Source organism: Canis lupus, chromosome 3, assembly GCF_003254725.2.
Source record: "Canis lupus dingo isolate Sandy chromosome 3, ASM325472v2, whole genome shotgun sequence".
Taxonomy (NCBI): domain Eukaryota; kingdom Metazoa; phylum Chordata; class Mammalia; order Carnivora; family Canidae; genus Canis; species Canis lupus.
The window spans coordinates 88,411,089-88,437,529 of NC_064245.1; the positions used below are offsets into that span (position 1 = coordinate 88,411,089).

General features: G+C 37.7%; 1 protein-coding gene and 1 long non-coding RNA gene across 2 annotated transcripts in view; one reads left to right on the forward strand and one right to left on the reverse strand.

Annotated features, from left to right (window-relative positions):
• The window catches only part of KCNIP4 (potassium voltage-gated channel interacting protein 4), a 1,134,091-nt gene that overhangs the window by 448,154 nt on the left and 659,496 nt on the right, over window positions 1-26,441 (forward strand).
• LOC112653528 (uncharacterized) lies at window positions 574-6,517 on the reverse strand. The gene is made up of 2 exons (XR_003132256.3): window positions 6,150-6,517; window positions 574-889 (listed from the first exon to the last, which is right to left on the reverse strand). It is a non-coding gene; the product is annotated as an uncharacterized LOC112653528 (long non-coding RNA).

Sequence of the window (26,441 nt, forward strand, 5' to 3'; positions counted from 1 at the left end):
GAGCCATGCAACTAACCAGCCACACGTGTATCCACTCAGTGCTGCGAGTGTACAAAATGAAATCTTGGCAGAAGAACCAGTGATTCTCAAGGAAATCCTTGAATAATTGATAAAATGATATACCAATGGATACATTCTCTTTACTGATATTTCCTTTCAATCACTTTTGTTTGAAATGGCCATCCACAAGTGATGGAAATGCGAGGAATCCGACTTTGTCAAGCAAACTTTCTGTGAGACACCCTTGCTCAAAATCACAATTAGTTGTCCGTGGATACAGAAGGAAACCTATTCTTGGAACTAGAACAGCCACTTCTAAGATTGTGTGCCAGGGATTTGAAAAATTAACCTTTATCCAGTGAGTCTGCGATTGTCCCAGGGTATATAATACTTATTCTTTTCATTTAACTAGTTATTCTGCATCTAATATTCCTCTCTGGGTTTTACATTTTGGAGATGCTGGCAGTTTCACTATTGAATGTGTTATTTTAAAAAATCACCCAAACCTACAACCAAATGAATCTTAGCACATTAGTTAAAGCAACACTGATATAACAAATCCCAAAGCGTAGGTGGCTTGTCAGAACGTAGGTTTATTTCTAAGCCCTTTGTAAGGTCCCAGTGGGTGTTTCTGGAAGAGCTCCATTTCAGGCACCACTTCTGGGGCCCACTTTGCTTTTACCTTGTGGCTCTTCGATCTGTAAGGCGTCTCTTCCACCGTTGATGCCCCAAGGCACAAAGCATGGAGGATCATGCTGGGAAGTTTTCATGCTCCAGACCTGGCTTCCATCAGTCCCATCAGAGTCCACTGGTCAACATTTATTCACAAGGCCATCCCTGGCTGCAGGGTGCCCAAGAGGTGTTATTTTGGCTTGACCTGTCCGTCCCCCTGTGGAAAATCAGGGAAAACTAGTCAAAAGCTAGACAATCTCTGTCATACTTGGCACTTTCTATCTCCATTCAGACTGTGCTTCATAGAGTCATGCTTTTTGTTTTATGAGCCTCATTTTACTTTAAGTTGGGGAATGATGGGGAGATGTGTTCTTTCTATTGTCAGGCCTTTGCATTTGCTATTCTTTTTGCTTTTAGCTATCTTCCCATGGAACCTTTGGCTTCAACTGCGCTGTCACTTCTTCAGAGAGGCTTTTTCTTAAAATTTCAAGTCGAGCAAATTTCCTACCCACTTGGATGCACTAAACATACCCTACTTTTTCCTTCAGCCTAAATATGCTTATAAAGCATGTAGGACATGGGAAGTCCTACATGATAAACGCTAGTCCTTTCCATTTACCTCAGCCTATAAGCTGACATTTATTTCTGGCCAAACTAAAAGTGTGTGTGTGTGTGTGTGTGTGTGTGTGTGTGTGTTTGGTTAAGTAAAAACATTTTCTTACAAAAAAAAACCTTTTTAGTTATTCAATGGAGAATGTATACATTCTCCATTTTTATGGGTTTTCAGGGTGAATTTTTATGGGTTTTCAGGGTGACTTTCAAGTGAATTTATCTCTTAGGAATTCTGTTTCCTGAGTGAAATATAGTGTGAGTACCACCTGATTGGTGTTTCTGTGTTTCCAGCTACATTCTTAGTTTTGTTTCACTTTTGTTTTCCCAGCAGCTTTATTGTCTTGGAAGCATTTTAAAGTCTGTCTTAAGAAAGAAAAGTCTTTTGGATGTGTGTTTTAGGGGTGGAGATGGAGTTGGGATTGGCAGAAGGCAAGCAACAGAGATTTCTGTGCTCCAGGAAAATAAGTAAATGGGTTTCATTAGCTTATTTATCTCCTATAAAATTCAAGTACTAAAGGGATCTCAGCAGCTAGTCAGATCTTTCTTTCTTCAAATAAAGAAAAGTTAATACTGTGCCCCCTTTACAGATAAGCTGGCAGATGCCTAGAGATCTAAAGGACTTTCCTACTGGGACCAACCCAGACCTGTAAGTGTATGAGAGTATGACCCAACATACTCCTGGGTCAACAAAAATTCTCTTTTAATAAAATTAAAAATCTTTCAAAGAAAAAAAAAATCCCCCAAAACAAAAGACCTCTTTCCATGTGTTCTATGCCCTCAAATATTTCACATAGAATCAGGCAAAACTTAAATTAACTGAAAAATAAACTGCAGTCAGCCAAGAAATTGAAAGTCTCACTAAACTTATCAAAGTTCACCTTTTTCTCCAAATCAAAGAACTTTGGGATGTCATATTTTTCTTCATCTAGTCTGGAAGGATGTGTCAAAACCTCAATGTTTATACAGTTCAGCTCATTCTATGAACAGTTTAGGAATAAAAGTTCCTAGTGATAAAAAGTGCCCAGGTTCTGGGTGTACAGAAAACTAGTGACATCTTTTAATTAGAGGACACACTCAGAATATCTACCCTCTGGTAGTTTGCGTCACCAAAGCAATTTCCAAGGATGGAATTATCTGCAGAAAAGTATAATATAGTGAAATGTGTTCATGAAACATCATGCAGAAATCAGAGTACAACAGAAATGCTTAATATAATTCCTTAGCTATACCTCCCATGGAAAATAAAGATGTAAGATGCTAGTGAGCTCCTAGCTGGGAGCTAGGGATTGTAGAATAATGGGATTGTAGAATAATGGGATTAATTAAATGCTCTAATATATTTTCATTATAGATTTTAGTCCTTGTAGATAGATTACTGGATTACTTATGATTGTAGCAATTAAGGTAAAAAAAAAAAAGTCAGAAAAACCAACATGCCAAAGGCCCACCTTCGTAATCCACTGGAAGGATATTGATTTAGTGTCTGTTCAAAAACCCTCGGTGTCTGGGAATCTATTTTCCTTTGTTCTATTTGTTCAACATGTACTGACTTGCTGCTTATAGCCAAATACACTGCCAAGTATTGATGATCAAAAGGAATTTGTCATGGTCCTTGTCCTTATAGACCTCACTCTCTTGCTTGCAAACAAATAAACAAATACTTATTACAGTAGTAATGAGAACATTCTGTGAGATTTGGAAGAGGAACTCCTGCCTGGGGGCCTCAGGAGGCTTCTTGTGAAGGACAACTTTGTGTTGGATCCTAAAGGACATTACTCAATCTTTAAGTTTAGCCAAATGCTCTTAATTTCTTATTCACTTTAATTGATTTATACTTAGACTTTTCCTCACAGGCTTTTTTTTTTTTTTTTTTTTTTTTCCTTTTTTTCCTGCTAATTTTTTTTTTTTTTCCTTTTTTTTTTTTTTTTTTTATTGGTGTTCAATTTACTAACATACAGAATAACACCCAGTGCCCGTCACCCATTCACTCCCACCCCCCGCCCTCCTCCCCTTCTACCACCCCTAGTTCGTTTCCCAGAGTTAGCAGTCTTTATGTTCTGTCTCCCTTTCTGATATTTCCCACACATTTCTTCTCCCTTCCCTTATTTTCCCTTTCACTATTATTTATATTCCCCAAATGAATGAGAACATATAATGTTTGTCCTTCTCCGACTGACTTACTTCACTCAGCATAATACCCTCCAGTTCCATCCACGTTGAAGCAAATGGTGGGTATTTGTCATTTCTAATAGCTGAGTAATATTCCATTGTATACATAAACCACATCTTCTTTATCCATTCATCTTTCGTTGGACACCGAGGCTCCTTCCACAGTTTGGCTATCGTGGCCATTGCTGCTAGAAACATCGGGGTGCAGGTGTCCCAGCGTTTCATTGCATTTGTATCTTTGGGGTAAATCCCCAACAGTGCAATTGCTGGGTCGTAGGGCAGGTATATTTTTAACTGTTTGAGGAACCTCCACACAGTTTTCCACAGTGGCTGCACCAGTTCACATTCCCACCAACAGTGTAAGAGGGTTCCCTTTTCTCCACATCCTCTCCAACATTTGTTGTTTCCTGCCTTGTTAATTTTTCCCATTCTCACTGGTGTTCCTCACAGGCTTTATGTAAAATCCCTAAGATAAAGTACTGACAAGGACCTCTAGCAAGATAGCATCAATTCTTTCCCTGCCATAGATGTCTAGATTCTGAGATCTCAACCATTCAGCCTTCCTGCCTTTATTTTCATTACCTATTTAACTAACTGTTAGATTCCTTTGCTTTTCTCTGCTTTCTGGAATCTGTATTCTCCTGGTATGTGTTTGTTTATCCACTGCCAAATCTCACACTCTTTGTGTATTTCTTAATTCCTGCTTTCTATATGACTGGTGATTTGGTTTTATTTTGCTATAAAAATTCACCTAACCAAAATAACATTAAATACCTTCTTCCATGTTCCTTGTCAGGTTTTCTGGATCTATACCCAGCTTAGCATAGAGCTTCTTTACTGTGTCCATATTCTTTAGTTTTGCTTCATTTAGCTTATACTGATGTCCTCTCTCCTTTTTTTCCCCCATAGTTTTTTTCCAAGTTAAATCTAAAGTTAAAAATGAAATGTAGTTTGAAAAATAACTGTTTCTCATAGGGCATGGGTTAACAACCCTGGTACTTCTAAACATATATACTGGAATTGAACAATTAGATAAATAGATGCTGGGTGGGCAAGCCAAGTTATTCAGTGTTGAGAGAGAAGTTCTAGATAAGCAAAGGGAAGAGGCTAGACTAATTCATGTGGTAATGGATTAGAGCTGGACATACCAGTATGAATTTGTTTAGCTCAGTATAGATCCGGGTAGTTAAATATAGAAATATCTATATATATGGATATATACACAGTTTAGTATACAGACATATATTCTGTTGCTCTGTAGGGTGAGAGGACCTAGAAATCAACAACACCTCTGTAGCAATGAGCACACTTAGTACCCAGATTTGGGTAATCAGCACCATTCTTCAGTAAAAGGAACCAGGGATCCTTGGAGAAATGGTTGATTCTAAGACTGAGACAGAACATACACAAGAGGAGTTTTAAAGTAAGAAAGTACTAAATTAAAAAAAAAAAAAACCTACAGTGATATCAAAGGGACATGGAAACTGACTCAGTTAATTTCCAATGGCCAAAGCTGGAATTATTTGAGCAGAAAAAGAAGGTGGTAGTTTTATTACAACCCAAAATATACAACAAATATTCATGATTTCCTGCCAAAATAAATAAATGAGTGAAAAAAATAATGAGTGATACCAGGCAAATGTGCATGTGGAAAAATTTCAGATGATTTTTGTAGATACTTTGCTGTCACGGAGATGGACCATAACTTCCTATTCATTAAGTATGGGCTGACTATAGTGACCTCTTTCTGAAGAGCATAGTATGGAAAAGGGGAAAAAAATAAGTTTACGCTGCAGAAGCCTGCCAAACACTACCTTAGCCAGCTAATCAAGGTTATCATCAACAGTGATAGGTCATGTTGACACGATGTGCATCCTTGATAGGATATGATGAAAATGGCACTTTACTTCTATGGTCTTCCTGCGGAGGAAAATATATAACGCTGCTCTAATCATGAGAAAAAAATGCATGAAAAATTCCAACTGAGAGGCATTGTACAAAATACCTGACCAGTGCTCTCAAAATAGACAACGTATCAAAAACAAGAAAAACCTAAGCAACTGTCACGGCCAAGAGGAGCCAAAGCAGACATGACAACCAAATATAATTTGCTATCCTCAGTAGGATCCTGCAACAGAAAAGAACTCTAGAGAAGAACAAAAGAAATCTGAATGAAGTGTGGACTTTAATTAATAAATATGTATCAATATTGTAACAAACGTGCCCAAAATAATATGAGGCATTAACAGGGTAACTGGGAAGAGCTCATATGCTCCTGGGCATTCAACTCTACTGTCCTCAAGACTTTTTTATGTATTCAGCATAATACCCTCCAGTTCCATCCACGTTGAAGCAAATGGTGGGTATTTGTCGTTTCTAATGTTGAAAATAAAGGCATTTTATATTTCAAAAAAAAAAAAGACTTTTTTATGTAAATATAAAATTGTTCTAAATTTAAATATATATATGTATATATATACATATGTATATTTGAAAATTAGAAAATAGTAGTTGATAGGAAGTGTCAATGGTAGGAAAGCCAAGTCTGGGAGGAATACTTAGAATGATACAATGGAGAAGTATTGTCCCAAGCAGTTTTTAGAAAAGAAAAAAAAAGCCTTTTTAATTTTCTCTTAATATTTTTTTAGTATTTAGTCAACAAATTAGATGGAACCAGAAATACACAAAATACAAACCTGAGCAGAACTCCCTCTTTCCCCGATGATTCTTGAGATGAGTCCTTCCAATTCCTTTGATCTTGGAGGATAGGGAGCTAAAACTCTAAAAGCATCTAAAATACATTACTTATTTCTTATCTCCTCTGTTCAGAGCATCTCTCCATTTATAAATTCAGCTTTTATCTGGGAAGTTGCTTTGGAGTTGTGGAATTATTAAATCTGTGCCCTAATCCAAGCCTAGAGCATAGCTTCTAAGCCCCCACACAGCCCGCAGCTCCCATTCACAGCCTTGTGAGAGGAAGGGAGTAATTCACCGTAAAAAGGAGGAGACACACATCATCGGGTCATTGCACTGCTGTCCTGTCCGGCAGGTTCTTTGTAATCATCACACAGTACCAGAGCTAATAACGAAAAATTTAAAAAAAGGAAGTAGAAGCAGCTTATTTCTGCCGCGGTTTCCAGGAAGCTGCCATAAATGGACCAGCTGTGTGAAGCACAGGCATAGAGGAAACAGGTGGATCTTCCTGGAATCCTTTCCGTGAGTCTCCTTCCTATGCCACAGGCAAAAGTAATAAGGTGAAAACCGAACCCCAAGTTGTGCCCTGCAGTGGAAGGCAGCAGTGAACTTTTTCCAGAAGGGACTTTTCTCAAAACTAGTGATTGCAGAGGCGCCTGGCGGGCTCAGTGGTTGAGAGTCTGCCTTAGGCCCAGGTTGTGATCCCACATGGGGCTCCCCGCGTGGAGCCTGCTTCTCCCTCTGCCTCTGTCTCTGCCTCTCTCTGTCTCTCATGAATAAATAAATAAGAATCTAAACAACAAAAACTAGTGGTTGGGAACAGGCCTGAATCAGATGACTGTCCTGTTTGCATCACCCGCTGGTGAATGTGATGTGGCTGCCATCACTACGGCTCTTGGACAGCGTGATTCATGAATAAGTCAGACTCAACCACTTCTTGCAAAGAAGTGAAAGGCAGATGGGAAAGGTGACGGCCAATTATAAATATTGTGATGTGATGTGGCTCCTAAGCTGAGACAAAAATTACGAATAAGAGCTTCAAGTCTACGAAAGCAGGAAGGACACTCTGGGTTGAGGGAAGAGAATGTGCCGAAATCTAAAGTTGAGAGATGATTCAAGGAACTGGATTCGGATCAGGAGAGTTGCAAGTTGCAATTTCAAGCTGCAGAGTGTCTAAGTATAGGGTGTATGGGTGATGTGGCCTCCATGGGAGTGAAGGTAGGACGGGCTGGCAGATGAACTTAGAGAGACAGACGACAGTCAGATTGTGAAGAGCATTCTAGACCTTACTAAGAATTATGGACATTAGCCAGTGAGGAGCAATTGAATGGTTGTAAATGAAGTAAGTGTTAGCATTTAATAATTTAAGAGAGCACAATGATATAATCCTGTTACTTGCTCATGCTTTTATTTGCAGTGCCACAAAACTTAATGTTGCAGTATTTATAATGTTTAATAGCAAGTGCTCATAGGGGTGTTTTGCTGACTGTAAAGATTTTATAGCTGAGAACTGTCTCCGTGCTAATTAATGTGTGAAAAGACCACAAATGCTTTCAATTCTTATATGCCCTCCAGTAAAGGTTTGATAATATCACCAAATGGGAGCAGAGAAAAATCCTATCTCGCAGATTGCCAACCAGTAGAGTCTCTCTCTGGGCCTTGTTATTTATTTATTCAACAAATAGTTGCTAGATGCCTACTAGTATCAGACCCTATGCCAGGAACAGTTTATGCAAAGATGATTAAGAAGAGTTTCTGAGGGGATCCCTGGGTGGCTCAGCAGTTTAGCGCCTGCCTTTCGCCCAGGGCCTGATCCTGGAGTCTCGGGATTGAGTCCCACATCGGGCTGCCGGCATGGAGCCTGCTTCTCCCTCCTCTTGTGTCTCTGCCTCTCTCTCTCTCTCTCTCTCTCTCATGAATGAATGAATGAATGAATAAATAAATAAATAAATAAATAAATAAATAAATAAATCTTTATAAAAGAAGAGTTTCTGAGCTCGAGCAGCTTGTGATCTGGTGGAGAAGCCAGATGAGTGAATCAAGAAGCAAGATGAGATGTCAATGTTGTAGGAGGGTAGATTATGGAAGGGGCAATGGGAGGGTGGAAGAAAATGATCACTTCCACCTTGGTGTATGTGCCAGGATTGGGCTGAGAAAGGCCTTTCAGAGGAGAGGGACTTTGGATTGAGTCTTGAATGCTAAGTTCATGTTCACAAGGTAGCCAGGGTTGCGCATATCTGTAGAGGCTGTGGTACATTCGGTATGGAGGTGGGAAACACTGTACTGAGTTTAGGAACGCTAGAAAACCTCTGAGTTCAGTTGTATTGCTTGTGTACACTGCAACTCAGACTTGCAGTAACACCCAGGGAGACACAACTCCTATCAAAATCTGTGAGAAGGACACCTTTCCCCCCACACACACACCACTGAAGCTGTGTAGTATATGACATATACAACTTTATATGGCAGTCTTGCAAATCAATTTGGTGTAGACACATTCTTCAGTTAGTTATATAATTAGCTCTGAAATGGGAATAATAGTGCCCAGTCCCATAAATTGGAGTGAGGATTGAATAAATCAATACATATAACCATTATTATAAATACCATATAAATATCAATCATTATTACTAATATCCATATGGAATTTTAAAATATTTTATATAGTCAATTGCAACCGTTTTTAAGCATATAGCTTCTAGGATTAGGCTTTATCCACCCTGATATTATAAATTTACTTACCTATATTTTTAGCTAATATTTTTATCTAACCTATCTGAGATGTTACGCATAAATCGATAGCACATAGAAAAAGTGAGGTGGGGATCCTCCCCACATCTTTGGCTACATAAGCCAAAGATGGCCCCTATATACTAGCCTTAAGGTGTCTACTTTCTCATAGCAGGCTGGGACCCATTAGCTCAAAAGGCCACCAGTGCCAAACTCGAATTGTTCCAAATCCAGTTGTTTTAAACATAGTCCCAGTAAGCAAATCTTTAGCCAGCCAGAGCCTGCACACTTTGCATCCCCACAAGACTGCATCCACCTCTGTTAGAAAAGATACAGTCTGAAAAAAAAAAAAAGAAAAAATTAAGAAAAAAAAAAGATACAGCCTGATAATATAGAAAACCACCAAACCCATGCTGGGCTTCAGAAAACTCACACACACCCCCACCCCCCATGTTGCTGAGTGAAAGTCACCTAGATGGATAAGCCCATCTCTTTCCCCACCTCCCCTCCTGGATTTAATACCCTCATCCCCCTTTCAAGGAGTCCTCCTGCACCATTGCTCCCAAAAGGTCTCTTGCTATAAGGACTTTCCTCCTTTCGTGCAAGCCAACCTATCAGAGCTGCCCCAAGTAAAACTCGTTGCTACTCATTGTTAACACTGCCTCGACCATCCTGTCTTTTATTGATCTGCCCTCAAAGGCTTAAACTCACCACAAGATTTGATACCTGAAAATCTTATTTGAATAACCACTTTGTCCTGTGACATTGATTGAGCAGTTTATACTTCCTACAGAAAGTTAGATTTTCCAAATACTCATTGTTCTACTGAAGAACTTTTTAGCCTGTTCCAATGACCAAGCTTTCTACGTATATCGGTACCTTGCTACTAAAAATATTGTTTTGATCCTGATAGTACAGGTTTCCTCTCGTTTTTCTGCTTAATTTCTTTTGCTTTTCCTCTACATTTATTCTATGAGCCCTATATTTAAATGAGTCTGCCCTATGCAATAAAACATCCCTTGAGATTTTGTTTGAGACTGTGAAATATTTATAAATTGCTTAGTGGGGAGGTAACTCACATCTCTAACATTATTGAATGTCCCCAACTAGGAATATTTTATGTCTTTCCATTTATTTAGGTGTTCTTTTTCTGTTCTCCATTTATGTTGTAGAGTTTTCTATGTATGAGTTCTTTAATGATTTTAATTGGATTTATTCCTATATGTTTTATAGGTTTTGTTACTATTGTATACTGGATTTTCTTATATATTCTTTATTTGATGATTGCTGAGTTATACAAAATTACAGCCTTTTGAATAATTATTTTGTAACTTACCACTTTAACTTTCTCCTTAGTTCTGAGTTTTTCATTTGCTTGACTTGATGTGAACAAGTACTCTACTCTCTTTAGAGGAACTTACTGCTTCTAGTGAGTCATAATTATAAAATGTGATATTTTGATGAGGTTCTTTTAATTACTCTTTATCAAGTTGAGGAAGATTCCTTATGTCATAAACCAAGGGAGTGTTTTTTTTCTTTTTTCTATTTTATTTAGAGTCTTATATCTATTGATAAAAGATTTTGGGTTATACTTGCTTTTAACTATCTCTGTCTTTTTATTTTAGGTATTTTTTGATTGATTGACTGATTGATGTATCAGAATTAGGCTTAGTTACAATTAAATGAATCGAGGAGTTGCTCATGTCTCCATTGGTTAACTTAGGAAATATCTGATTTTTGAAAATTTGATTTCACTTTCCTATAAAACCATTTGCGCAAGTGCTTTTTTAAGGATGCGATAGGATGGGAATTTATGGCTATATACTCTTAAAATTCTCAAGTGGTTCTTAGCTGGTTTAGGTTTCTAAAGTCTTGTGTCAATTTTGTTCTTTTACATTGTAACCTATGCTTACAAATTCTTTCAAGAGTTTCAACTATCTTTCTTCATGGAGCCATCCCTGGTTCATGTGGTCTTCTCCTAAATCCTGAAGTTTTCATAGTCCTAATCACATTATCCACATTTAGTCATATGTCCCCTTTAACTGCAACACTGATCCCATATGAGTCTTGCTTTTTGAGGACAGGAAGTGTGTCAGATACATCTGCCTTCCCGCAGAGTTAAGCACATGGCCAGTGCTTAGCAGATTTTTAAAAATTTACTATTATTATCTACCATGTTTGCAATATGAGCTTTATTTCCTATGTATTTTTCCTATTTTACTTCATCTTTTGTTCTGGGGCAGTAGCAGGATGAAACTGGGTAATGTAAGGAGCAAGGGGTTGGTAAGTGTTGATCCTGACTTGTGCCCTACAGATCCTGGGCTTGTCCACCTTTCTTTTCCTTCTGAATCACAGAGGCTTATGGAAGACTCAGGTCTAGTTCAAAGAGAAGTGCTAAGAGGCATGAAAGACCATTTAATGCATGATATAATTGGCATGTTGTTGTCATTGTGTATTTGTGGAAATAATAAAGCAAGAGGTGGACCCTTTGCCTTCCATTTTAAAATTAGAAAACTGAATGAAAAGGTGGGAATGTTGGAACATGAACTGAAGCTATCTAACTCTGAAGTCCAGCTCTCTTCTCTGTGTATGACATGGCCATTCAGGTGATCTAATTTTGCTAGACCTACTAAATCTTCATCTTCAGGAATGTCTAAGGGATTCACATTGAATCTATAAACCCTGGGATCAAACTAGAAAAATCAGAAACCTCTCCTGAAAGCCACAGTGCTTATCATTATTGCCTTCCCTGTCTTTCTTTATCTTGGACATTCCCATCCTGAAAGAGAATGAGAGATGGCCAGAATCAAGCCTATGCCCTACACCCAGGGGTAAGCAGTCTCATAGGAGCCAAAATAACTCTGACATTTGGCATCTGAATGGTAGCTGTTTGGGGAGTAACCTGATCTTTTTCTCCTCCTCCTTCAGCAATTTGGAAAATATCCTTTTAATGATAAACTTTGATGTGTTTTTTATTTGTTTTGCTTAGCTAGTATTCTCGCTCTTAAGGAGAATCTCACTGCCTACACATAATTGTTTTTTACACAATATAGATATTTAGGTATTAAAACCATCAAAGGCACCAAGGAAAATTGTTCCCCTGGCATTAGAGAAACTAGCTTTATCATCCTATTTTCTAATGTAGCAGCTAATAGGAAGTAGTTATTTAGGTGTTAGTTGGGATGCTGAGGTAGTCTGAGGTCCATCAATAGGATGATGGCCTTTGAGATTTCAGCTCAAATTCTAAGTGGAAAAAAAAACAACATGGAATCTTTACTGAGACACACTGGGTGAGAAATAATGGAGGACCAAGTGAATACAATAAAAACAACCTAGGACCCTCAGTTTTTCATTGTTAACATGGAATGTTTAAAAAATGGAAAGTTAGGTAGATATGAAACAACAGCAATAAGGCACATCAACCAGAAATAACAACAAAGGGAAAAAAAAATCAAATGCCACTAAGAAAAATGAGAAATCCAAAGTTTTTCTAGGAAATAACAATGGGGTATTTGTTAAATGGTAGCAGTATAGGTTGTCAGGTTGATGCTGAAAGGTTCGAGAAATTGAAGGCAGGCTTGGATTAAGTGGTTTGTTTTGTTTTTGTTTTGTTTTTAAGATTTTATTTATTAATGAGAGACACAGAGAGAGAGAGAGAGAGAGAGAGAGAGAGAGAGAGAGAGAGAGAGGCAGAGACATAGGCAGAGGGAGAAACAGGCTCCACGCAGGGAGCCCAATGTGGGACTTGATCCCGGGTCTCCAGGATCACGCCCTGGACTGAAGGCGGTGCTAAACTGCTGAGCCACCCGGGCTGCCCCCTAAGTGATTTGTTTTATGACAACATTTGAAAAAAAAAAAAAAGAAAACAAATTGTGAGTGATCATAATAAATCATGTAGGAAAACACCTTTAGGTTTCTGTTCCTTGAGCTAAAATACTCTTTTATCATCGTAACCCTTAGGGGACATGTCAGAGTGGTGTAGAGCCAGGAAAATGAGGTCCTAATGGGGGACTTACATTTTTTAAAGCAGTGCTCTGGTAGAAAATTAATTATAACACATTTTGAATAATATTTTTGAGAGAACATCATGAAAACTAACCTAATAATGTTTTAAAATAACATAGCTTCTTGTTTCTATTGTAGATGAGAGGGTTTGGAAGGTCAAGGAAAGCCATACCAATGATCACGTTTGTTGGCAGCAAGGCTACTGGTTTTGTATCCATGGCATGCTTCAGTAAACCATGGAACAGGGCCCCCATGATACACAAATTAGTTGATATACTATTAATTGGGATGTTCTACCCAGAAAAGGGCTATTTTTAACTTCAGAATGTAAGAAAAGTCAATGTTATTCAATGGGAATTAGTCTTGGTCACTGGATTTAATATTTTCATCAAGACCTAGAGGAGAAACTATAAAATGAGCTCATTAAATTTGCTTCCAACACTGAGCTAGGGATGTCAAACACAATCCTGAGAAATAGCTTAGCAATGCGAAGTTGCCCTAGGGAGCTGAAGAAAGTCTAGTAAAGATAGTTGTTTGCAAAAGAAAAAAAAATAAAGATAAACTGAAGAATAATTGGCTCTGGGAATATGGTCAAAATAAATCAGAGGACTCTAATTCATTATATCCCAACCCTGGATTGGACCTATAGTACTGAACTTTTAAAAACACAGATGATTTTTTATAGCTTAGTCAACAAATATTTTTTAAGTGAGAAACTGCTGGTGACAAGCCCTCTATTACATCCCTTGGAGTTAGGGACTGTATTTAGGGTACTCTTTCAGCCTCAGCACCCAGAGAAGTGCTGGTATGGAGTTCCACCTGGCTTTAAGAAGGGAAAAGGGTGGGGAGGAACACAAAGAAAAATAGAAGTTCCCTACACTCTAAGGACAGAGTTCCCCCAGAGAGAGGGACAGACACACATACTTGGTTCTAGAGTCTAAAAGAAAATGCATGATATCAGAGTAAAAGAGATTGGAAACTTAAGTCTGACCTTCAGGTTCTCCAGGTTCTAGCACATAGACCACACAAACTCATTTCTGTGTCTTAGAATCTTATTATTTAAAATAAAGCTAATAAATTCTATGAGAAACTTGAGTAGATAGACAGGAGAAGCTTGAATAGATGAGAAGTTATGAGAAGCTTGAGTAGATAGATACATAGATAGATAGTAATTGCTTTTCTTCTAGTTTTCTCTCTGTGAAATACAGAATTTAGTTGACTCATGAAAAGTTGACTCATGAAAGAATTTAGTTGACTCTTAAGAAAGAAACACCTCCAGTGAACCCTCTATCTTGCTTTTAGGTTGGGGATGTTTATTAAGTATCAGATTGGAACTAAACTCCATTAATCTAGAAAGCAGGATCCTGAGTCTTCATATGAAGAGCAATGAGAATATATATTTTTCCCTTTAGAGAACTCATTTTTGAGAAGGCACTGCAGGAATAAGAATTTAATGGCATAGCACTAAAGAGAAAGATGCTTTTCATGATAAAATGGTTTATGCATTTTAAAGTGAGGTTTGTGGAAATTAAAAATTAAATAACACGGCTATACCACCTAGAAGATTTTTAATCTTCTAGAACTGGGTAAAAAAAAAATGAATGTAATTTTTACATGTCAAAATTAGAAATCGCCAGTGAGATGGAGATTAATAGTTCTTTAGCTTTAATATCAGAGTTTCACAAAGCTTCCATCTCTGCAGCTGCAGTATAGCTAAATTTTGCATTTCAGGAAATATACTGGGATACAATTTTGTAAGCCCTGGAAATGAGAACTTGTTTTTCATTACCCGAAAAGAGTCTTTGAAAAGTGCACCACGAGTGGTCAGTATTAAATATATGGTTGGAGTGTTTCTTGATCCTTGGAAAATTAGTTAAATGATGGTTGTTAATGATATCATTTTAAACCATTATTTGCATTTGTTAGAAAATGCCAGTTAATAGAGTATTGAATCTTGTCAAGCTGTCAGGATCAGTTCGGTGGGTGGGTAATGGCTTTTCCCGTGCCTTATGGGCTGTATGCACAGGGGCCAGAGTTCTACTTCACTTCTGTTGTGTCTTCTCCAAGCCCATTTTATTTGTAAGATGAAGATAAGCATCATATTGAATGCAACTTAGTGTTGCTTTGGGAGTGAGTGCATTTCCTTTTTTTTTTTTTTTTTTAAGATTTTATTTATTCATGAGAGAGAGAGAAAGAGGCAGAGACACACAGGCAGAGGGAGAAGCAGGCTCCCACAAGAAGCCTGATGTGGGACTCGATCTAAGATCCCAGAATCACACCCTAAGCAGAAGGCAGACATTCAACTGCTGAGCCACCCAGGCATCCCAGTCCCAACATTTCTAATATGTAAACACTTGGCAAATTATAATGTGTGTTTAAATAAAAATAGAGAAGGATGTATTCTCCAAAGTGTGTCTTTTAACAGCATTTTAGAAAGAATAGATTGGCAGGGTGTCAGTTAAGCCTCCAGTAAAATATGATAGAGTGTAAAAGGAAAGCTAGGAAAAGCATAAGGAATAAAGCTTAGGGCAGAGTTTTTTTTTTTTTTTTATAATGTGCTTTCTTCCTCTTCGCACAAAGGCTCTGTCTCTTTTCCTGTCCTGCCACTTCCTTCATCCTGACCAATCACTATTTCTTCTGAAAGTGGGGTAGGATAAAGCCTAGATCATTGTTATTTTAATGGTCATTCATAGGTGGCAAGGAAGGAAGAACAGGGAAAGTACTAAACTTCCTGGTTCTTGATGAGGAGTTGACAATTTAAAAATTTTCCCATATTCTCTGATTGAGGAATACACATTTGATGCATTTGTCAGAAAACCTGTGTTAAGCTACAGTAACAAATGGCCTGCAAATCTCCATCTGTTATGACCAAAAAATATGTCATTTATTCCATTGTGGGGCAATTGTGGCTTTGCTGTATGTCATCTGATCTAGAGATCCAGAATTATGGAGTGATTTCTAGTTAGAATACTCTCAGCCATCCTATCAGCTGATTTTTTAGCAGAAACTTGAGGCCAAAGAGAATTGTTTCCTAGACAAACAAAAGTTAAAGGAATTCACCACCAGTAAACCAGTCTTATAAGAAATGTTAAAGGAAACTCTTTGAGTAGAAAGGAAAGACAATAGCAGGGGTAAGAAAAGTAAGAAGTACAAAAGCAATAAAATTAAATATATACAATAAAAATCAGTCAAGTGATCACAAAATAAGAGGATATAAAGGATGACACCATGCACCAAAAACCCAGGAAGGGGAAACAAGTAAAAATGTAGTACTTTTAAAATGAGTTCAAACTGGAGCAGTCATGAATTTAACATAGAGTGCTACATGCATATGATATTATATGTAAACCTAATTGTAACCACAAATCAAAAATCAGTGATAGATGTGTTTGGGGCTGGGGAGAGAGTGAGAGAGAGAGGATTCCAAGTATATGACTAAAGAAAGCTAGCAAACCATGAGAGAGAAGAGAGCATGAGAAGAAAGGGACAGAAAAGAACTACACAAATAATGGTAAAACAAGTAAGAAAAAGGCTATGAGTACATACCTATCAATAATTACTTTGAATATTGATGGACTCGACACTGCTATCAAAAGACACAGGGGGATGGAATGGATAAAAAAGCAGACCTATCTATATGCTGCCTACAAGAGACTCATTTCAGTCCTAAAGACACATGCAAATTAAAAGTGAAAGAATGGAAACCATTTTTCATGCAAATGGAAGTGAAAAGAAAGCCAAAGTGGCAGTACTTCCATTGGACAGAGTAGAATTTAAAACAAAAACTGTAGCAAGTGATAAAGAAGGGGTATAACAATCATAAAGGGAACAACTCAACGAGAAGATACAATAATTGTAAATATTTATGCACCCAGCATGGGAACACCCAAATATGTAAAGCAGCTAATAACAAATGTAAAAGAAGTAATCAATAGTAATATAATAACAGTGGAGAGTTTTAGTACCCAATTTACATCAATGGAGAGAATACCTAAACAGAAAATCAATAAGAAAACAATGGCTTTGAATGACATATTGGACCAGATGGATTTAACAGATATGTTCAGAATATTCCATCCTAAAATAGTGGAATGCATATTGTTTTCAAGTGCACATGGAACATTCTCTGGAATAGATGACATATTAGGTCACCAAACAAGTCTAGATAAATTCAAAAAGATCAAATTCACACCATACATCTTTTTGACCACAATCCTACAAAACTAGGTGTCAACCATTAAAAAAAAATAAAATCTGGAAAGAACACAAATACTTGGAGGCTGAATCATAATGAATGGGTAAACCAAAAAAATCAAAGGGGAAGTCAAAAATACATGGAGACAAATGAAAATAAAATCACAACAGTCCAAGATCTTTGGGATACAGCAATAGCTGAGGTAAGAGGGAAAACTAATATAGTTAAAATGGCCATACTTCCCAAAGCAATCTATAGACTTAATGCAATGCTTAACAGAATACCAACAGTATTTTTCACAGAACTAGAAAAAATAATCCTTATTTATATGGAAACACAAAAGACCTTAAATAGCAAAAGCAATCTTGAAAAAGAAGAACAAAACTGGAAGTATCACAAGCCCCAATTTCAAGATATATTACAAAACTATAGCAATCAAAACATTAAGGTATAGGCAAAAAAAAAAAAAAAAAAAAAAAAAAGAAGTAGGCACATAGATTAATAGAACCGAATAGAGAGCCTACAAATAAATGCACAAGTTTATGGTCAACTAACTGTCAACAGAAGAGGCACAAATATGTAATGGGCAAAAGATAGCCTGTCCACACATGGTGCTGGGAAACTGGATAACTACATACAAAATAATGAAACTGGACCCCTTTCTTACACTGTACACAAAACTAAACTCAAAATGGATCAAAGACCCAAATGTGCAACCTGAAATCATAAAAATCCTAGAAGAGAGCACAGGCTGTAATTTATCTCCCATCAGCCATAGTGACGTTTTTCTAGATGTCTCCTGAAGCAAGGAAAACAAAAGCAAAAAATAAATTTTTGGGACTACCTCAAAACTAAAAGCTTCTTCATAGCATTAAAAAAAAAAAATCAACAAAGCAAAAAAGACAACCTACTGAATGGGAGAAGATATTCGCAAATAACATTTCAAATAAGGAGTCAGTATCAAAATATATAGAGAACAAAAGCAAGTTAACATACACAAACAAATAATCCAATTAAAAAGGGAGCAAAAGGGGGTGCCTGGGTGATTCAGTTGGTTCAGCATCTGCCTTCAGCTCAGGTCATGAGCCAGGGGTCCTGGCATCAAGCCTGAGTCAGGGTCCCTGCTGTGCGGGGAGCCTGCTTCTACCTCTCCCTCTGCTTGCTGCTACCCCCAGCTTGTGCTCCCTCTCTGTCAAATAAATAAAATCTTAATAAAATTGTTAAAATCTCTCTTAAAAAATGGGCAAAAACATGAAAAGACATTTTTTCCAAGGAGGATGTGCAGATGTCCAACAGAAACAGGAAAAGATGCTCAACATCACTAATAGGGGAAACGCAGATCAAAACCACAGTGCTGAGTGAAGTAAGTCAGTCGGAGAAGGACAAACATTGTATGTTCTCATTCATTTGGGGAATATAAATAATAGTGAAAGGGAATATAAGGGAAGGGAGAAGAAATGTGTGGGAAATATCAGAAAGGGAGACAGAACGTAAAGACTGCTAACTCTGGGAAACGAACTAGGGGTGGTAGAAGGGGAGGAGGGCGGGGGGTGGGAGTGAATGGGTGACGGGCACTGGGGGTTATTCTGTATGTTAGTAAATTGAACACCAATAAAAAAAAAAAAAAAAAAAAAAAAAACAACACAGTGCCCTGTCACCTCCCACCTGTCAGAATGACTAAAATCAAAAACAGAAGGCACAACAAATGTTGGCGAGGATACTCCTGTTCCCTTCCTCCAAATGTCACCAACAAAATTAAGTATAACATGTCTTTGCTAAGAAATCTATAAATGACTTTCCAGAGGTTTTACTAGATATCGTTAGGGATATATAAACAACAAAAAAAAAACTGGTATGTTTTCTTCCCTTTAAGGGATACCATGGGTGTCTCCCCTTGGCATGTCAAATGCAGGGACAGAAGGAATTCTGTTTGGATCTCACATGTGGAATGGAAATAATAATATCCCTGTTTGGCATGTATGATGTGGGGTTAAAATTAGATGAGGACTTTAAACCCTCCTGAAGAAGGGAATTGAGGGGGCTGTTTATTGTCTCATTTCCCCTTCCATAACCCATAGGAATCAGTGTATATGAATATTGGTAGAGCTGGCTTCTGAGCACAAAATGCAAATTTAAGGAAACCCATCCAGCTCCATTTGCATAATCATGGCAAAATGTAAAATGCTCACCTTATAGAATTGAAATGTAGGGATAAGGATCATCAGTAATTTGCTCATTATTCTTCCCAAATTCCCCAAGTCCCTAACTTGCACAGTTTTCTTACTCTACCCACAGTTAGGAAAATCAAGCCTGCTAAGCACTCTGGGAATTGGTAGTCTACTGTCCTAATTTGATCCATCCACAACCGAAATGAAGGAAGAGAATCTGAATTACTATGCCTAGCTCTAGGGGGAAGGAACATTTTTTATTAGGACTATGGTAAAAGTTCCCCCTTAACACCTAAAGCAGGGCCCCTCAAACACACTTGACAATAATAGGAACTCAGAACAATAATAGGAACTCGATTTACTAAACAAAGGACACATCTAAACCTGCTCTTCAAACTTGAGCACGCCTCTGAATCCCTGGAGAGCTTACTAAAACACACATTTCTGGGCCCTGCCCTCAGAGATTCTTATTTCATGGGTCTGGGGTAGAGAGAGATGTATGTAAATGAGAATTTACATTTATAACAATTCCAAGGTGATGCTTTCTGGTCCAGGGACCACATAGTGAGAACCACCCGGCCTAAAGCATTGATACTAAGTCCTTGGCTGCTCATCTCAGTCAATCTCTGATGCGCATCTAGAATTAGAAGCACTGTCCCAATGATTATAGGCTTCCAGAGCAGATAAATTATTATTGTTATTATTATGAACACCTGGACTTGCATTAGGAACTTGGTCCTGTCACTAACCACCTCCTCGTGGCTTTTCAATGCGTCGCCAAAGGCTCTTTGCAATGGCAGTGACCCTTCCTCCTCTTAGGTCTGTCATTGTTTCCTCTCTACATTCCTTATACGCTGCTCCCCACCTAGGGAGGGGCCCAGAAGGTTGTTTGGCCAAAGTAGTGAGAGGTACAAGGTACGCAATGTCTAGGACAGTCGCCTTTCCCTTCTGTGCGGGGATCTACCACTTGCCACCTGTATGACTAAACCAAATTTATGTAGTTTTTTTCTGAAGTTCATTTTTCTCATCTGTTAAAATAGAGCTAACACCTTAGATGTTGATGTGAACAAATACAAGTACTTCGTGCAAAGTAAGGGCTCAAGAATATTCTATATTGCCTTGTCTGCTTTCTTGCTTCGCCATTTTCCTTTTTCCTTCTATTCCAGTGTTTGCTCCTCCACTCCTTGCCTCACCTCCACTGTAAAGAATAGAGAAGAGACCATCTCTTCCCATTTCCCACTCTGTCAAATGGTTCCATAAGGCCTACGTTTTGCCAATATCTTGCTTTCCTTCTCTGGAACATGCTTTTAATCCTCAGGTTCTAGAAATCTGAACAAATGTAAAGCCCCCAGGTCTCCCTCTGTTCCATTGTACATCATCAAAATGATCTCATAAAGCAACATGTAATAATCTCTGAAATATAGTTTTATATATTATGTCTTAACAGACATTCTCAATATTACCAATACTGTCCTTCATATTTTCTTTGTAATAGAGCTCTGTCATAATTATGGCACGGGTAACATAAAAGCACAAAAACACAATATATGAGCATCCTGAAAGGATTGAATGTTTTCAAAACTCAGAAGTCTGTCTACTTGTGTGTTAGGTCATGTATTAAAACGTGAATAATAGGGACTGAATCCCTCTGGCATTGAGGATAGGATCAACACCTAGCTCTCAAGTTCTTTATTCTATCTCCGGTCTGCTCTTAAAGTGGGCCCTTACATGTAAGCAGATGTGCCTGAACACACTGCAGTATGACCAGGAACTAAGGAGTCCAGTTCTTTTTGAGGTTTCCATAATTCTGGTATTTCAATTGGATAAATTGCTGTCTGCAAAGTAGAGCTGTTATGTTGTTCTTGAGCTTTAGAGGGCAGTAGAGGAGCTGTCTGAAAATATCCCTACTTGACCGGAAAAGTATTTGTCTTCCCCAAGTTATTTCTGCAAAGCTTTCTCTTTGGAAGGAAAGTGAAGGATTCGATTTAAAAAGGTGCCTATAGTAGCTTTTAAAAAATTAAGAAACTATATCCTAGTATATTTCATATATAAGAACATTGTCTCCACTGTGAAAAAATTTACCTTTATTAACATGTGAGGAAATCCAAAAGAAATTAAAAAAAAAAAAAGTTTGCTTTATTTTATTTATTTATTTATTTATTTATTTATTTATTTATTTATTTATTGTAGGTTTTATTTTAAGAATGTTTCATTCGGTTTGTATGTGTTTCACATTACGTATTTAGAAGGAGAAAATGTTTCAGAGAATTGTGGCTATGTAAATAGTTGATAACGTTGAATAATTTGAGGCAAACAAATTTGTACAAAAATACTAATTCCCAAAGGTAATGAGAAAACTGTTTTTAAGAATTTAAAAAAACACAAACGAGAAGAAACAGGAGTTACTCTGTGGGGAATATTAGAGTTCACTTAACTAAATTAGATTTTGTCAGCTAGCAAGACTTACATCTGAATTTAGCCATCGTACAATTAAGAGAAAATTCTTCAAAAAAAGCAGTTTCCAAAATCTTACTAAAGGCTACGAGGACAAATGGCCATCTTGGACTTCCTCTTGTTCTCTGGGGGACCCCAAATCCACAGGCACACAGCCACCACGATGATTCCAGTCTCCAGTAAGTGGAATACTGCTAGGTTTCAAGCCCTGCCTACACAACGTATGCCATTCTATTTATGAATTACTGCGAGTCTACAATGCAAGACAACAGGGTGCACTGCATAGTATGAGTGATCAAAACAGCTTTACTCAACTTTCTGTTGGTCTGAAATGTTTCCGTTGGGGATTGAGCCTTTCTTGCCTGTTCTGCACTAGTGACCGAAGGTGTTGCTCAAAGCTGGTGCTCTTACGTGTACCTTGCAGTAGAAGCTCCCCTGCCTGCCTGCCTTGTCCAAATTCTTTTCCACTGCTTTTTGCAAGATTAGGAGCTCAGGTCTTTCGTCCTCCTTTGTGATATTTATTGTCTTTCCTAAATATTAACTTTTCTCATAACCTTTTGATCATTTTCCATCATCCTTGTCTTCTGGCTTTCTTTTTTCTTTTGACTCCATGCGAGTCTGTCTTCTCAACACCGTAGAACCTAGCTTGTGAGAAATCAGGCATGTAATTACATAGCCTTATACTTTCTCCAGGAAATTAATTGGATGATTGTCAGTCTCTCTTGCTTATAACGCTCACAGGAGATCTTCTGGGGCAGATTTTCCAGGTCCAGTAATGTCAGTACCAGCTGTCCATGTAGCAGGATCTATTAGGGTCTGCTGATGCCATCAAAGGCTCTCCACCCAGGCAGGCAAGATATCAGGACATCTACTACAGTTTTATGATTGTTTTTCAATATGGTCATATCTTTAGTGACCCTGAGCCACCCGGCTGTAAGAATTTAACCTAACCAATGTGTCATGACCATTTGTCACAGGAAAGTGGGAGAGGACCCCAGAAACTCCAGAAATGAGTCATGATGGCCTTCAAACTTTTAAGAAATGTCATTCTCCTTTATTCAAAAGTCACAGTCAGTATGACACAGCAGAATTCCAAGAGCTTCAAAATCCCAATTTAGAAATTCTTTTCATGTACTCCTATATTCTTCTTGGGCACATCTTCAGTGAATTCTATGAGGAGCTCTATCTAAGCATGTGTTCATGAAGATATCCACCTTCTGTTGCTTTTTTCCATTATCATTCTGGGGGAGGAAAATGGCCTTGGTTTTGAGGCCAGCCTGTTCTTTCTAACCTAGTAGCTCTTAAGTGGTTCTGTCTTCACTGAGAAGGGGGGTGCCTGTTCCCAGGGGTAACTCACAGAGTGAGGCATAGTGTCCATGAACAAATAAGCAGGCTATATAAAGCTCCTATGGCAAATCAAAATCCAGAAAAAGTTTACAAGTTGGAAAAACATTTTACTGAGACATTTATTACATTTCCTCACTGAGTCGTCTTAAACCAAAATGCCTTGAATGCCTACCATGTACCCAATAGAGCACTAATCCTGTTATGGAATTAATAATCTTTAAGCAATAAAAATAAAAATGTGAAGCCCAGAATGAAAGTTATTATATTAGGTTTGTTTTATTTTTTTTTTCCATTTAGGTCCTTGCCACACTATATTTCATAACATTTCTAATTATTCTGAAAAGCCTTATGGCCAAGAAAAGGAAGTTGTCCCTTTTTAAGTATAGGGTGATAAATAAAATGATGGTGACTGATATGCTATTTCTTCCAGTATTAGATGATTTAGTTCCACATCTGTTGACCAATGCCCAAGACATTATGAGTTTTGGGTACAGATAGGGACACATTTCTTGGAAAAGTTCCAGCCAGCCCTAGAGCATTTTGATTATCTATATAGGTGCCCCATTAGGAAATGGTATGTGGGACACTCCTGGAGATGGGATAGGGTCCCTGAGGACATCACAGAAATGATGCTTTGTACCTTTAATATAACTATGCTGAGCATGATTTGACCTATCTATTTCACTGTCTCTCATTCTCTCTCTTAGTCTTACTTTTTGTCACTCTGTATTCTGAAATGATTTCAGAATCCTTTAGTGCCACAGGTTATCACTGTGACAATTAATTATCATTGAACTGGCAGTGGAAATGTTAGTTAATGGATGGTATTTGTTGATAAAATGCCAGAGAGCAGATAATTAATTATAATAGCTCATCTTGGGGAAAAACAAGTCCATCAGAATGAAGATAATGATCAATTTGCCATCTGGCCTAGATTAAGGGACTGTCTGGGTCAGTGTTGAGTCACTGTAAGTTCCCTGAAGTGCCTAAGCAGAGGCCAAATGCATCCATTGTATCTATGAACATTGTGGATAAGATCCTGAAGTTCAGTTTTTGCTATCCATTTTGACTAGGCTGAGTTCTAAGGGATTTTAGTTATTTCATAAACCTTAATAAATGAGGAAAAAAGGAAGCAAGAGGGGAAGTAGGCAGGACAGTGACCCTGGTTTCAGTGAGCAGTACCTGCAGGAGTGTGCATAGAATATAAAGGAACGTAGTGAACATGAGTGCTGTGGGAGCAGCATGCTAATGTCTAGCAACAGTGTGGGACCGTGTGGCCAATCCACTCAAAGCAGAATTCCAGTTGGCAGCCAGAGAGATAGGAAGAGCGGACACTTTACCCTTATCCATCAATGCCCTACTCCCAAAAAAGAAAGCCTCAGTTGTTTGCAGGTGCTAGGTAGGACCAAAGAACAGGACAGCAGTCTTGGCTTCAGAATGAACTCCACTAGCTGACAGTTTTTGGGTAGGTCAGAAAACAGAGTGAGAAGCTGAGAACTGTTATCTGTAGGTTTTAAGCTACCATTTGCAAAGAGCGCCTATCATGTGCCAGATACTATAATGACATTAGCATATCTCAAAACATTTTTAAAGCTTTGTGAAACAGGTGTTTTCATGTCTGATTTCCAGATTAGGAGAGTGAGGAACACAGAATTTTGGCAAATTGCTCAATGTCATATCTAATAAGTTCCAGAGCTAAGTTTTACATTTTGATCTGTCTGTAATCAGAGATCTTTCTGCTTTAAGGCAGCAAGCAAGATAATTTAAAGGGATGAGAGGGAAGATTGCATCTTGGAGATGAGGAGGGAGAGGGACATTGGACATTACTCTGGACTAGTGACAAGATTTAAATAAACCTGGCTGCCTTGTGGGAAAAGGGGATGTGGTTAATCCTGTGGGCAGAAAGCAGCCATAACTCTAGCTTTATCTGGAAGGAGAAAGCTCTTGTACCTGCTGATCATGCCAGGTATTACTCTTAGCTGCTCTCTGTGAGACTGAGTCTCAGATTTGTTTGTTCGTTTTATGTAACAGTAAAGCCAAGTATAACACCTGCTGTGAGTACTCTGAATACCTGGCTCATAGTAGGCATTTCAGTCATTGCTCATGAATGACTAAACAAATGAGTTTGTTCCTTTTCCAAAATAGCAAAAGTGGTGGCACTCTATTTTATGTACTCCCAGGTGTAGCTCTGCTGAAAGCAGGAGAGAGGGGCTGACAGTCTACCTGTGCACGATCACCTCCCAAATAATTCTGAAGTGAATCTTAAGTGAAGGCATTTGAGGATTTCACATTCTATCACAAAATCTTCGATTACTAGTATCCAAAATAGAGACTTTTCTTGGTGGTAAAGGGGTATCATTCATACGTGGGAGAAAAAAAACGATCAATGCTTTTAAAAAATACATTTATTAAAATTAAATATCTGAAATATCTTGCTAATCCAGAAGATTAAGAAAATAGAAGACTTGAACAACATTATAAACTGAGAAGCAACATGTGTTGAAAGGACACTGCACCCCAAAACAGGAGAATATACATTCTCGTCAAGTGTTCATGAAATATTCTACAGGACAGACCATTTGCTAGGACATAAAATAGGGCACAATGAGTTTAAAATGATTTAAATCATACAAAATATGCTCTCAGATTACCATGCAATAAAATTGGAAAATAGTAACAGAAATTTGTAAATAATGATAAGCAACATACCTCTTTAAAAAAATTAAATGTTTTATTTTTTAAAAATAATCTCTACACTCAATATAGGGCTCAAATTCACAACCCTAAGATTAAGAGCTGTGTTCTCCACCAACCAACTGAGCCAGCCAGGCACCCCTAGCACCACGCTTCTAAACTATCAATGGATTAAAAAAAAATCACAAGGGGAAAATTAGAAAATACTTTGAGATAAATGAAAATGAAGGAGCATGTAGCAAAACCTACCAAAAGCAGCCATAGCAGTGCTTAGAGGGAAATAGGGAACTATAAATGCTTATATTATTAAAAAGAAATCAATAAACTGTCAACTTAAGAAAACTACAAAAGCAAACTTAACACAGAGGAAGCAGAAGAAATAAAAAAAGAAATTTAGAGCAAAAGTAATCTAAAAAAAAAGTAGGAAAAAATAATTAAGAAAATCAATGAAACCTTGTTGATTTTTGGAGGGAAAATCAATACAACTGACAAACATTTATCTAGATTTATCAAAAGAAAAGACTCAAGTTAATAAAATCAGGACTGAGCGGAAAGACATCACTACTGACCTTACAGAAATAAAAGATTATAAAAGAATGCTATAAATACCTTTTTTTGCCAAAATTTTGGTAACCTAAATAACAACAAATTAGACACAAACTTCCAGTACTGACTCAAGTGAAATAAAATCTGAATACAAG